This window comes from Ixodes scapularis, unplaced genomic scaffold (assembly GCF_016920785.2).
Source record: "Ixodes scapularis isolate PalLabHiFi unplaced genomic scaffold, ASM1692078v2 PGA_scaffold7__128_contigs__length_106722199, whole genome shotgun sequence".
Taxonomy (NCBI): Eukaryota; Metazoa; Arthropoda; class Arachnida; order Ixodida; family Ixodidae; genus Ixodes; species Ixodes scapularis.
In genome coordinates this window covers 78,527,641-78,540,264 of record NW_024609882.1, presented here as the reverse complement: position 1 = coordinate 78,540,264, position 12,624 = coordinate 78,527,641, and positions in this window count along the sequence as shown.

Below are 12,624 nucleotides of genomic sequence, written 5' to 3'. Positions count from 1 at the left end.
GTGGGTGCTGTTAAGAGCGCATGTTCAGAACGAGCTCACATCAATAGGCTGCTAAGACCGGCACATTTTATGGTGCGGAATGCACGTTGCAAAAGATCTGTGGAAGCTCGCCATCAACACGCGCTCAGCATTCGCGCACACAGCTATGGCCGTCAGTGAATACTCCCTATAGGAGGTATTCACTGGACGCCATATTTGTGGGTGCTGTTTAGAGCGCATGCTCAGAACGAGCTCACATTAATAGCCTGCTAAGACCTGCAACCTTGATGGTGCTAAATGCACGCTCCAAAAGTACTGCGGAAGCTCGCCGTCAGCACGCGCTCAGCAGCACCGCACACGGATATGGCCGCCAGTGAATACCCCCTTTAGGACGTTACAGAACGCGCCTGCACACTACGATCCTGGCACGAGCCTCTTTCTTGGAAGTCCGTCACTGCCGCTTGTGAGTACATGGAACGCGAACCGTTTTAATTCTAGAACCTCTGGAACCATTATTTCGAAAATTGCACCCTCTGCTGTTTTTTCCTCGATGCTCAGTTGGACATGGAAAGCCTCTAAGCAGGAACCTCAAAACAAGGGGACGAGGAGGAGTATGCTACTTACACACCCCCTCTGACTTTTAGTGGCATCGAAAGAGGTGGCAAAGAGTATAAAGGGGAAAGGGAGGGGGGGGGGGGGCGGTTTTACTGAACGACGTCAAGGAAGAAAAGGGGAACGGGCTACCGGTATTTTTTCCTTGCTAGTTATACCCGTTTTCACCTCAAGAAACAAGCAAGTTTTGCGCATTGTTCATACGCGGCACGAAGTAGTTCTTACGAGATTTGGTTGTCGGAGGAAAAAGCGATGGTTTCGGCGTTTGGAACGCGTACGTCTTGATAAGATAACATCTGTCTAACCTAAAATTCACCTACACATATCTTAATTCTCCACATAAAGGGTGAAATTAGTAATGTTCCGCGAGGAGGCCGGACTTGTTTTACTACGGTTCTTAAGGTGAAAACAGGTATAGTTAGGGACGAGTGGAAGACCCGGATGAACGCCTTCGGCGCATGCGTTGCTCCAAGTTCGCTTGTTTTCTTAGTGGTTTCCTCCATTTCTTTATTTCCATGTTTAATTAGAACTATCGCATCCAATAACGACAATCCCCTAGTCATGGTGAAACCATTGTTTGGGAATAAACTGCACGAATAACAACAGAGAGTGAAAAATATTATTGGAGGGCATCCGCATCGCGCACGGGACCCGGCAATGCAACTGCGGCTGTAATGCCTTCAAACTTAATCGCTTTCTAAATGACCAAGACCTCCGGCGTCAGTTGGTTGCGTCCGTAAATCGAAAATACTTTTCTCCAATGCCATCTTTTCGAGTCTGCTCGGAACATTTTGTGAATGGAGCGCCCACAGAACTTAACGCTGTACCGTCGATGAACATGAAGTACGCGCTCGGCAAGGTGCGTGTAAGTTCTTTCGTGAGCGTTGCTGTTTCAGCTTGTAACTTTTCGTAACTTAATTTATCGTAATGATGAGATTTTGTAGTAGTAAGATTCACTCAACTTCGTACTCTACAACGCTTAATTGAAAGCTCACCTCCGCTCTCTCGTGTGGCAGGAAATTGCCGAGAAGTTAGTTCTATCGGTTTTCCTGAATCGGGTTACCCTGCGGAATACGAGAGCCGTGAATTTTCGTTAACCGTCACAACGCGACTGGATTCTTTCAAAGCGAAATACATTAGAGAGTTTTAGAATAGCGCACGTTAAAGCTTTGCGTACGCAAAAAATAGCGTCGTCGCCATTCCACATGCGCCGAATGCTAACCATGTTTTGCACTTTGCGTGCACTATTTTAGCGGACGGTATTCTTCGGAAATTGCGTGCGTACGCAAAGAGTCTTTCTGCTCCTACAAAGAGGATTCGTGATGAGACGTTGAGTACAGCCAAGACGCGCACAGTTAAAAAATGGTGGCCCCCAGGACCATGGCTGCGGCCACTTGGCGGCGTCGTGAGGGCGACGTCGGCGGAATCCTCGCGACTGCGATTTTCAATACGAGACGACATTGCACTCAATTAAAAAAAAAAAAAAAAAAAAAAAAAAAAAAAAAAAAAAAAAAAACAGTAAGGTGGGCAACGATCACCGGCAGCTTGATGCTTGCGACGCGGGAAGATTTTGCGGTGAAGGTTCGGCGTGCGAAGGTCAGTACACGAGACCTCTCTCGCCGAGCCGACGCAAGTGGCCACGACCGGTCGACCGCTCCTGTCGCATTCTCATGTTTAAGCAAATGTAAATTGTTCCTTTAAACCCCCCCCCCCCCCAAAAAAAAAAAAAAGTTTTTTTTCAAGGTACAGCGTTTAGATCGGGAAACAAAAATTGTTTTGTATCATGGTGGGGTTGCAAGCGCGATAGGCTTGGGCTTTTGCGTCGCGGCGGAGAAACGCTATTCTGAAACTCTCTCGCGTAGCGTGCGCTAACGCAAGCGCTAACTTTAGCGCTAGCATGCGTTAAAACTGTGTGCGTTATTCTAAAACTCCCTATTAACTCTATCCCATGGAGCGAAGCCAACGGCGTCTGCAAACGCAAAAAAAAAAGAAGAAAAGGAAACGCGAAAGAAATGTTTATTTCCTTATTGGCTGAGGAAAACGGCTCCTAAATAGCCATTGGCGGCATCTTCTACGACAGCGCGCTCGGCCGCCACTCTCGTATCAGGTAAAGCCCCTTGATTATGATGATGATGATTAACTTCTTTTTCAATGAGGCCATGGTGGCTCCATGGCCTCATGGGGGAAGGGTAACATAGGTAGAAAAAAGTTTACATTCGGCGGTGCACTCCTGTCGAGTGCGTGAACTCCCATAGGGAGAGTAGCGTCTCCCTGGCCCGTGCCTCGTTAACGGGTGTGATCCAGGCCTCTAAAGCGTGGATGTGAGGCCCCAGGTGTTGGGCTTTTTTGCTTCACAAGCCGGTACAATCCCAGAGGAGGTGTCGGATCGTCGGGCTTACGCCGGCGGTGCACGTAGTGCAGACGACAAGTACAGCGGGCTCGGACTCTTTAGATGGCGCTTGGTCGGGTGGGCGGCCCCTCCGTGGTCTGTAGCTACGTCACCGAGCGAGTATGTCTTCGGTGAGCGCAGCTGCGGTGCGGGCCTTGTGTATTAACATTTGTGCCCCTCCGGGTAAACCCTACACAGTAAAAGTTTTTACACCCTTAAGGGTGTGAATCAGTTTGGCCGAGGGCCAACACCCTTAGGGTGCTCAGGCAAGCACCCTTCGTAGTGGGCGCTTGCTAAACACCCTTGGCGAAGGGTGTTTTGGTTTTGTGGGGTTCAAGGTCATATGACACTCTCTCGACGCTGGATTGTCTGGTAGCATCCGCCGCTCTCGGACGAAGGGTAAAATGAAGTATAGGTCCCAGTGAAAACTTTATAGTAATGTGTCCAATACACATATCATAACTTGTAAATTGTACAAAAATCATATGAGGTATTGGATATCCTTATATTATTATTATATGATTTACCGCATATGCTTACTTAACACATTTACACTTTTTTCACTTAGGAGGATTGCCAAATCACCACACACGCGACACGTAATAAAGAAATAATAAGTCACACTCATCACAACTCCCTTCATGAAGTAATACAGAAGAGCTCCTTGCAAGTCACATCATAACCCTCAGTGCAATTGGGTAGTGCTACGGCGCCCCCCTTTCTCGAACTCTAAGTGAGCAACCAGTGGCCCCAAGCACCGTACTGCACGGCTGAACCATTCTAAGCATCATGGGTTGCCACACCATATGGAGCCTTCCTGTTTGTTTGTCTCAGAGGATTGCAGGAAACAAGCTTCGCTTATCACTTGTCTCCTTATGTGCATCTGATTACTAATTGGAAGCAGGGTAGAGGGAAGTGGTCTAGCTCTTGACTAAACCACATCAGTATTTCAGAAAGCGAAGCTCATTACGACATTGATTACAATGTGATAAATTGAACATTTATTGAATCCTAAGAGACAAATGAAAAATACAATGTATGCCATTTCATGACATAAAATATTTTAAGTGCTAACATGTAATGAAAAATATCACAAAACGAACTTGCACTCTACGGCAAAAGAAGCAAATGTTTGAGTAGAAGACGCTATCCTCTTGCTCATACACAAGGAAAATTATAAAGTTCTGGAAGACGACTATCGACGAGGAACTTGTACAGCTAAATTCTAAGTACCTCGCCTACAGGATGTCAGCATAAGTTATCACAGAAAGTGCCCAACGGTTAAAGAAAGAAAAAGAAAACATACCTCCATAAAACCTTCTGCCATACGTTCTGTAAGCAAAATAAAAATGAACCTGATAATACTGGCAAGAAAAGTGCATTACACACTTTTAAAACGGCTCACAAAACATCTCTTCAACCACATACCTGTCTGCAAACTTTGTTCAAAAATTGAATCACGACTGCTTTTGGAGTTCTGTCGCTCAAGACAAGGAAAAGCCCCTCCAGAGCAACCAGCGTGTTTGAGGCCTTGCATTCGAACTGGATGCTGAACAGCCAAAACGCTGTCAATAACATGCGCAGTCCGTCTTCTGCATTAAAAACAGAAAACAAGCGCTCACGATCCACAACAGGGCGAAGAAAGTCTGCATCGTCCAGCTCTTGCTTGTTATAGAGGACACATGGTGCCAGTGGGGTGTTCTCGTCCTACGTTAGGTGAAAGGATAAAGCAAAACATATTTTAATGTAGAAGGCCAAAACATGTTTGCTCTTGTCAACTGTTATTATTCGCTGCAGTTAAGGCCATGAGCATCAGCCTCCACACAGGCATACAGTGCTTATGTGTGAACAAGTAACCGGCGTCTGCAGCAATGTAAAACGAAGGAGGAGTTACAATTAAGACAACATCCCCACATAAAAGTATTGCGATATAATCTAGGGGCACTTTTGAGTATCTCTACTTCTTTTACCGATATGCATTTGCGAAATCTATTTGTATTTCAGTAGTGAAGTACTTTTGGAATGGATATTATGATACACTGCTAAACTTGTCTATCGTGCTACATTTATTGTTGGAAATCAGCTGACAGGTTTGGAGATAAAAAGAAGAAGCCACGCTACAAATCCGAAGCAATACTGATTCATTTTTCGCAACGAGCGATTTTTTTGCTTTGCTATCACATTTCGCTTTTACAGTGGCCAGTTTTCTTGCTGCAGACAGCGGCATTCTTGTGGCCATTTGAGGTTATGGTTTGGATAAGAGGACGGCAACAAATGCACAGATGAGAAACAACATGTCCAAAAGGGTCAGAAGAAAAAAAGCAGGGCGTTTGGGCAGACACGCTTTGTCAGGCGGTGTCATCGGTCGCCAGCGTTCATTGGGTACGACAATGGGTTCTTATCGGTATCAGCGAACATAGCCAAGGGGAGGCAAGTTTAAACAAGAAAAAGGGACAAACACGAACAGAAGGTGGAGAGCTCAGGAGCTACAATCTATGTCGGCCATGGACGCAGCCTTCTTCCCTCGCCACCCTGCATTATGAACCGTATAAGGCTGCCGACTGACCATAACGGTACATGCTGATATTTGTCCCTTGGCCAATGTTAATTTCTTTTTTTTTTGCGTCCTCCTCTACATTGAAAAGCCCAAAGATGAGGGTTACAGACAACAGCAAACATAATAATGTGCCGTATGTAACTGCAAAAATTAATTTTCGCAAGTTGCATTTTATGTACAATCACAGGCCATATCAGTTCCCCCGTTCGAACATTAAGTAGAGCAGCAAAAATCCAGCATGCAGCGCGTCGAGCTTCGCAAGATTGAGGGCTGTGGTTTTTGAACGTTGGTGTGGGTGGTTGCACAGAAAGAGGTGCTCGCGATAATATATTTATACAGCTAACTATGAGACATTGTTGTGTTTCCACCTGACTGCACCCCTCGAATTCGTGACAGACAAAGGTGTTGTGACAAATTCTATAATGAGCTGTAATACTGTTTAAATTTGGGCTAGTTGGTGAAGCATGTTTACGGGTAAAACAGCGCGAACAAGGACACAAGACAGAGAAGATGTACGCAGACTGAGCGCTGACTGTCAACTGTTTATTTAAAACAAAAACACCCAACGGCGTGGTCACACCAAACAAAAATTACATCACGGCACATGACCGTCACATGATCGCCAAAAGTTAAAGCTTCTTAAAAAATGCCAACTCAAAGTCATAAAGATCTATCGAAGGCGCACTGACACAGTTGTCTTTGAACTTGGAAATGTAAAAGGCCTCAGTTATCTCCTATAGTTCGTTGGTGACTGTGTCGTCCGTGGACCGTGGTATCTTCTAAAACCGCAGAACAACCACATCTGTTGCAGTGAACCGCCAGATTCACCGACGGAGATGCCCTAATTTAACACGCGAGTTCACGTAATCTATCATTAATGCAGCGACCGGTCTGGCCGATGTAAACTTTTTTACAAGTCGGGAATATTGTAGACCACCCCACCCCCACGCAAGGGACAAACTTGTTTTTATGACGAAAATAATTCCTGGAGAAGGGGAACAAGAGGGTCAAAGGAGAAACACAAATCTCCAAACACAGCTAGGTGACTGGTGCGCGACCGAAAACGTCCACCTGGTTCGGGTGTCGAACCCGGGACCTCTCCATTGCAGGTGGAGCGCTCTGCCAACTGAGCTAACAGGGGTTAGACGACAGTAGAGCAACCGGGTTTTATCAGCCGCCACTAGTCTAACACCAACAAGGGTGAAGCTTGCAATTTAAGGTTATAATTATAATGCAATTAAATGCAAAGGTGCAAGCGAGCTGGACAAGAATGCTTCTTATCACATGCAGCCCTGACAATCAATCTCCTCTCCAGCCTCGCAGGTAAACGTCCCAGATTGGCCGGTGCTGAGAAAACGACAGGAACATCGTGGCGTTGCGCTAATTTATAGCGAGTTCGTTTCACGGCACTCGTGTCCACGCGTGCCCACTCGCGGCGTAAGGCGAGTTCGTTTCGGCCGTTACTCCTCGAGTGGTTGCACTTTCCGAGTTCGTTTCAGGGGCGGCACCCCACGCGTGCATGCACTCGCTGCACCGAGAAAATCGGGAGTGCGCCAAAATGCAATCCCATCATGCCTCGCTCCGGCGAGGCCGGCGAGCAGCGGGAGCAGACGACGAGGGTTCGTCTGCTACAATGTGTCGCGGAACCTAAACGACAAAAAAAGTAGATATTTTTTTTATAGAAATCTTTACCGCGGGCAACGGAATCAACCGCGAGCTTGAATTGTGAGCGTTGTCGCGGCCGACGTGAGTCACCAGGATGGACCAGGCTCGGCTGGGGTCCAGATCCGGACGGAGCTCCTGGCAGAAATCTCAGCAGGCGACGATGGTTAAAACTATCCTTTATTTACATGTTAGGGGAGCAATGAGCTCTGGCTATACAGCAGCTAGCCGCAGCTATGAGTCTTGATCTTGGTGAGCTCCCCGAGTTAGGTGAGCTCAGTGCTTTTAAAGTATTTCGGTTGCCATGCAGTCGGGCGGAAACCAATCGCGTAGGTGCACCAGTTTCGTCACCCACGCATTCTCGGAAAGACCCTCTGTCCAAGTTACGACACACGTCCGCGCACACCACACCGAAGAGGTCGTCTTACTCGATGGCGCCATGCATCAGCGCACCAGCCTCTTTTGAAGGCGTCGTCCTTGCAGGTGTCTTGGGGCAGGCAGGGCGAGAGCTTGACGTAATGTTCGGGTCCGGGGTCCGCTGGGTTGACCTTGCCCAGGTATCTCACTTGGGTTTCAAGAAGAGCAGACATTCGGCCGGCTCAACGCCTCGAAGACACGTTATTTCGGCGGTGAATTACGTGACGACGGGCCTCGCCCGTGAGCGAAACATGAGACGACGAACCAAGGCCGCCGACGTCCATCGGCGGGCCGACGTGCCGATTGCAACAGCCATCCGCGCTGCCGTTGCCAATTGCAACAGCGTCTGCTATTTCATGAAGAAAGAAATTGACGAACCGTGCTTTATTTGGAGGTTTTAAGTCGCTCTGTTGCCGTACAAACGCTGAAATATACCAGTGTGTAAAGAAATACTCAGAACAGACGCATCAGCGGCCCCCGAGATGTTTATCACCATCCGTGTGCGGTGGGAAAATTAAACATTTGTCGACAAAACTCCCCCAGCAGAAACCTCTGACTGCCCAGTAAGCATCAGAGAAAGCTAAACATAGTGACTTTACCCGAGGCTTGGGCAACATCATAATGTTTAACATTTACCTACGTCAGCTAACTTGCCCCGCCGTACTTTGTCCGAGAAAGCTCTGGTTCTCGGCGCCCTCACCAAGGCTTTGGTAAGGGCGCCGAGAACCTTTAACGACGACCAAAATCTAAAGTCACACGAAAAGTTTTGCTGGATATTCCAACAGTCTAGTTTTAAGCCGTACCCTTTCAGTGGTTCACGTAAAATACCATGCTCAAACGGATCAAGCTTCTGCTCGGACAGCATCATCAGTTTTCTTCAGTGTAAACGGTTACACAAATTGAAAGATCGCAATCAGCTGCTTTGTAGACAGCTGGTTGCGGAAATTTACGCCGTCTGTAAATATTTCTACGACAGCCGAGTTCCCTGAAGTCATCGCAACCATAAACTACAGGTTGCAGCGACCAACAATTATAGATAAATGTTGGTAGCGACTGCACTCTCGCATTCCCACCCATCATTCCGAACAAAAAGGCGCTAGTTTCGGTTTGAGTTTGGTACCTTTCCAACAACATAGATGGCGGCAGCACCAGTCTTCTGTACTCGGTGCGGTTGGCGAGTTCGTTTGAGTCCAGTTCTCCGTGCAACACCCTGCGAGTGCGATGCATCCTGGGAGAGAACTCGAACGGTGCCAGCGCGTGTGAAACGAACTCGCTATTATTTATCCTATGCGCCACCTTATGGATATGGGGCACCACCACCGGTTTCTGCGTAGACTTCCTACCCATAACTACCTCCGAATTTTTCACTCTCCTCAAGAGGCACTCGGCCAGAACTACCAGGAGATTGCCACAATAGCCACCCTCCAAAGGTTTGTTGGCCTGGCTTCGAAAACTTGTCGTCATTTGGTGAGGACATTACCTGATGGGTGACCCCCAAAAGACTACTGGATATCATTCCCCTTTTAACTATAGGTCTGTTCGATTCGCCTGAACTGGCTGAACTAGTTCAGCAGAGCAGGAACTGGTGCATTCGATTCAACCGGAAGTTGCCCGGCCGCTGCACTGGCGCGTTCGATTCATGTCAGTTCTGAACGAGTTCAAACCCAGTTCCTCAAAATGTTGCACCAGCTCCAGAGTCAGTTCAGCGTCCGTGCAGAAGCAGACGAAAAGAGCAGACGGCGATAGCAGACGAAACTCCTCGTTCGTCTCTGCTCGCGGTGCCATTTTTCGCAGCTATTGCTCAAATGTCTGCGATGTTTAACAATAACGCCGATACGGACGTTGAATTTCCTCCCAATTATGGTAATAACGTACCCGCGGTGGACGCGGAATTGAGATCATAAGGAATTTGATTGATTATGATATTCTGAAAGCGTTTTAGGCACCTGCTCGTGTAGGTTTGGCTCTCTGTGGTAAGTGTTGAAATACTGGATCACGTATTGTTTTTGATGCTATGTGGGGATGCACAGTGTTGATATTCTTCCTTACCAACACGGCAAAGGTATTGCACTCTTGATAGTCCCCGCCTTCAGTTGCTCGCCTACTGACGACTCCGATACATTGTAGAGGTCTGGGATTTAGTACATTGGCCCTCGCATGCCCCGTAGCGGAGCACATTACTACGTGCTTTGTCCGCTGTTATCTGGACGCCCACTAACGTGCCTGGGAGAAACGACGCCGAGAATCAGCATTGGCTTGGTAATTCCATGCAGTTCTTTCTTGAGAATCAGCATAAACGCTTTAGCTTGACGCCAAAGTTACGGTCGATAACTGTATTGGCCAAAACGCTATCGTCAGGCCTTCGTCTTCGAGGTGACCGCTATCGACCGCGCGCTGCCGACAGTGACTCCCGACGCAAAATCATCCCGATGCCGCGAACATATCGTAGAAATGCGAGACTCGAGAGACTAGGAATGAATCTACTATTGCTAAATGAATGTGAAGGACACGAACGGTTATGGAAACGAGAGGAACCGAACGGCCGTTAAAAATGCAGACAGAAACACATTTCGTGCACAAAACGTTTTTAGTACACGCGAATAAAAATAATCACAGAAAAGGTTCCGTCCGTTATTATACTTCAAAAATAAGGAAACACGAATTGTCTCATCAACCCACGAACAAATAAATATACCATACTACTTGGCGTTTAGAAACAAGAGCCAACAGATGGAGACGACACTGCGCTTCCGCTCGGAAAGCCGATCACAGCGCGTGACCTAGCGCGGCGGCTGCACTGGTTCTGCGCCGCCGCTGCACGACTCCTGCACTCCTCTGAACTCGGACAGAACTGGTTCAGAACTTTCTGGCCAAATCGAACAGACCGTATGTTTGAAGGACTCGAGTCGAACGGAAGCACACCTTTCTTCGACCTAGGACAATAGCACCAACACACGTCGGAGTCCGAGAAAGTTAGCTCAGGGTCTTCCCTGCTGAAGTTCAACACGTCCAACATGTCTGCAACCACACCCTCTCTGTTCTGGCCATAACCAGTTCGGAACAACACCAAATAGTCATCTGCGTACCTAAATGCACGATGACGTCACTCGCTAATTTTCCGGCTATGCCTCTGTCACACCTGGACAGGAATACGTCACTTAACGAGGTCCCTGTTGGGGGGTGTGCAATTTTTAGACATTAAGGCTACGGTCCTACGGCAGCCATTTTGAACAAGGCGTTAGTTCAACCAATAGATGGCGACACGCACCCGTGGGGTGTAGGGTGCCTACATGTTTGTCTGTCTCAGGGTGAAGACATTCATTGTTGTCCTGAATCTGCCAGCGCCTGACGCTCTCGCGCACTCGGTGCGTGACTTGGGCGGTAAAATGGCGTCTATGCATTAGCCAAAGCTACGCGCTCGAGCGGAGTGACACTGGTATGCGCGCACTTCGAAATGCATAAAGAAAAAGATTGGGCGGAAAAATGGCTGAGATGTCACCACTCAAGCAAAAGCGCGCGTGTGCATGAAGGCACTCTAGTGGGGTGGCCGAAATATTGGTTCATGGTGGGATGGCTCAAGCACCATCACGTTCCCACCGTGGCCTTGCTTGCGCCGCTGCCAGCTGTGCTCAGCTGGCTCAATTACCGCCGAGATGTTTCGGTGGCGCCCTCTTATGGTTTTCCTCCGTGACGTCACGACTGGGATTTGCTTCGCCGTGACGTAACCAGTTGGTTATTCTGGCTACTGACCATCGGGTGCGACGACGAGTTCGATGGTGTGTTTAAAAAGCACAGTGGAAGCTAGGAGCCATCACAGTCCGAAACTAACACCGTCAAAGTTGACAATCTGACAGTGCTCATATGCCCATGGTTTGGCCAATTGTGGAAAGCTGACCACAGCGACGCTTTTGGCCGCGCACATCGCTAATAGCGTGGCCCAGCAAACTCATGTATGCGAGAATGTCAGGCTGATATAGGGACATGCGGTTCGGCGGTTGCCACGGGCTTTTGCAATAAATATTATCAAGAAGGAATCAATTGTTGATTAACGTGTCATTATTCTGTCAATGAAAAATTCTTCTGCACGATTTCACGCTCGGTAGACTGAATCTTCCAAGACACCAGTGGAAGCGGACGTCTAGTAAACTGCTTCGCGATTTACGGTATTTACCTCGCCATTATAATGACGACTAAAAAGTGACATCACGAAATATTGTGTTTCACGGGATCCGGAAAATGTTGTAAAGGTTTCTGGGAACATTATAGTTCCCAGAAAACAAACGACCATTGCAATATTTTCGGAAGTACCGACACATATAACGTTGTAAGTAGAGTTTAGGAGGAATATGATGAAAAGCATCAGTATAAATAGGAAGACTATTTGCGATGAAGACGCCATGACTGAGCGGCGTTTAGCGACGGCAAGTGATGAGCGTTCGGGAATTTATAAGTTCACATGATTGCTAACTATGGACATACGAACAAAGAAGACCTGTTTTGTCGGGAGATGGAGTTGCGGTGATGACCTGATATCGGACGACACGTGGCAGACGAACAAGAAAATTTCTTCTCTGCGAATGGTAAGCGTCCAGTGTAAGCGTCCAGATCAGGAGTAATGGCAGCACGTCGCTACCGGCGTTGGGGACGTCTCGAGCACTTACCGCTTTCGACAAAAGTGTTGGCACCTGGCTAACGTTGCGGAAAGACTCGAAGTCTTCCTCGAGTTCAGCGCCATTATGAGCAGTAACTGAAAACGATCCACTACTCAGTCGGTGGGTGGCGAAACGTATCCGCATCTGCGGAGTCATGGTCGATGCGTACTGTAAGTGATTGGAAGTTTACGCGATGCATGCCACGACGTCCAAGCACATCACTGACGTTCTACGCTCTCTTTTTGCTACTTTTGGCCTACCGAAAATACTTTTCTCTGATAACGCGCCAAATCTTCTTTCAAATAAAATATAGAAGTTTTTGAGAAAAATAAAAACGGCATCAGGCACCACATTAG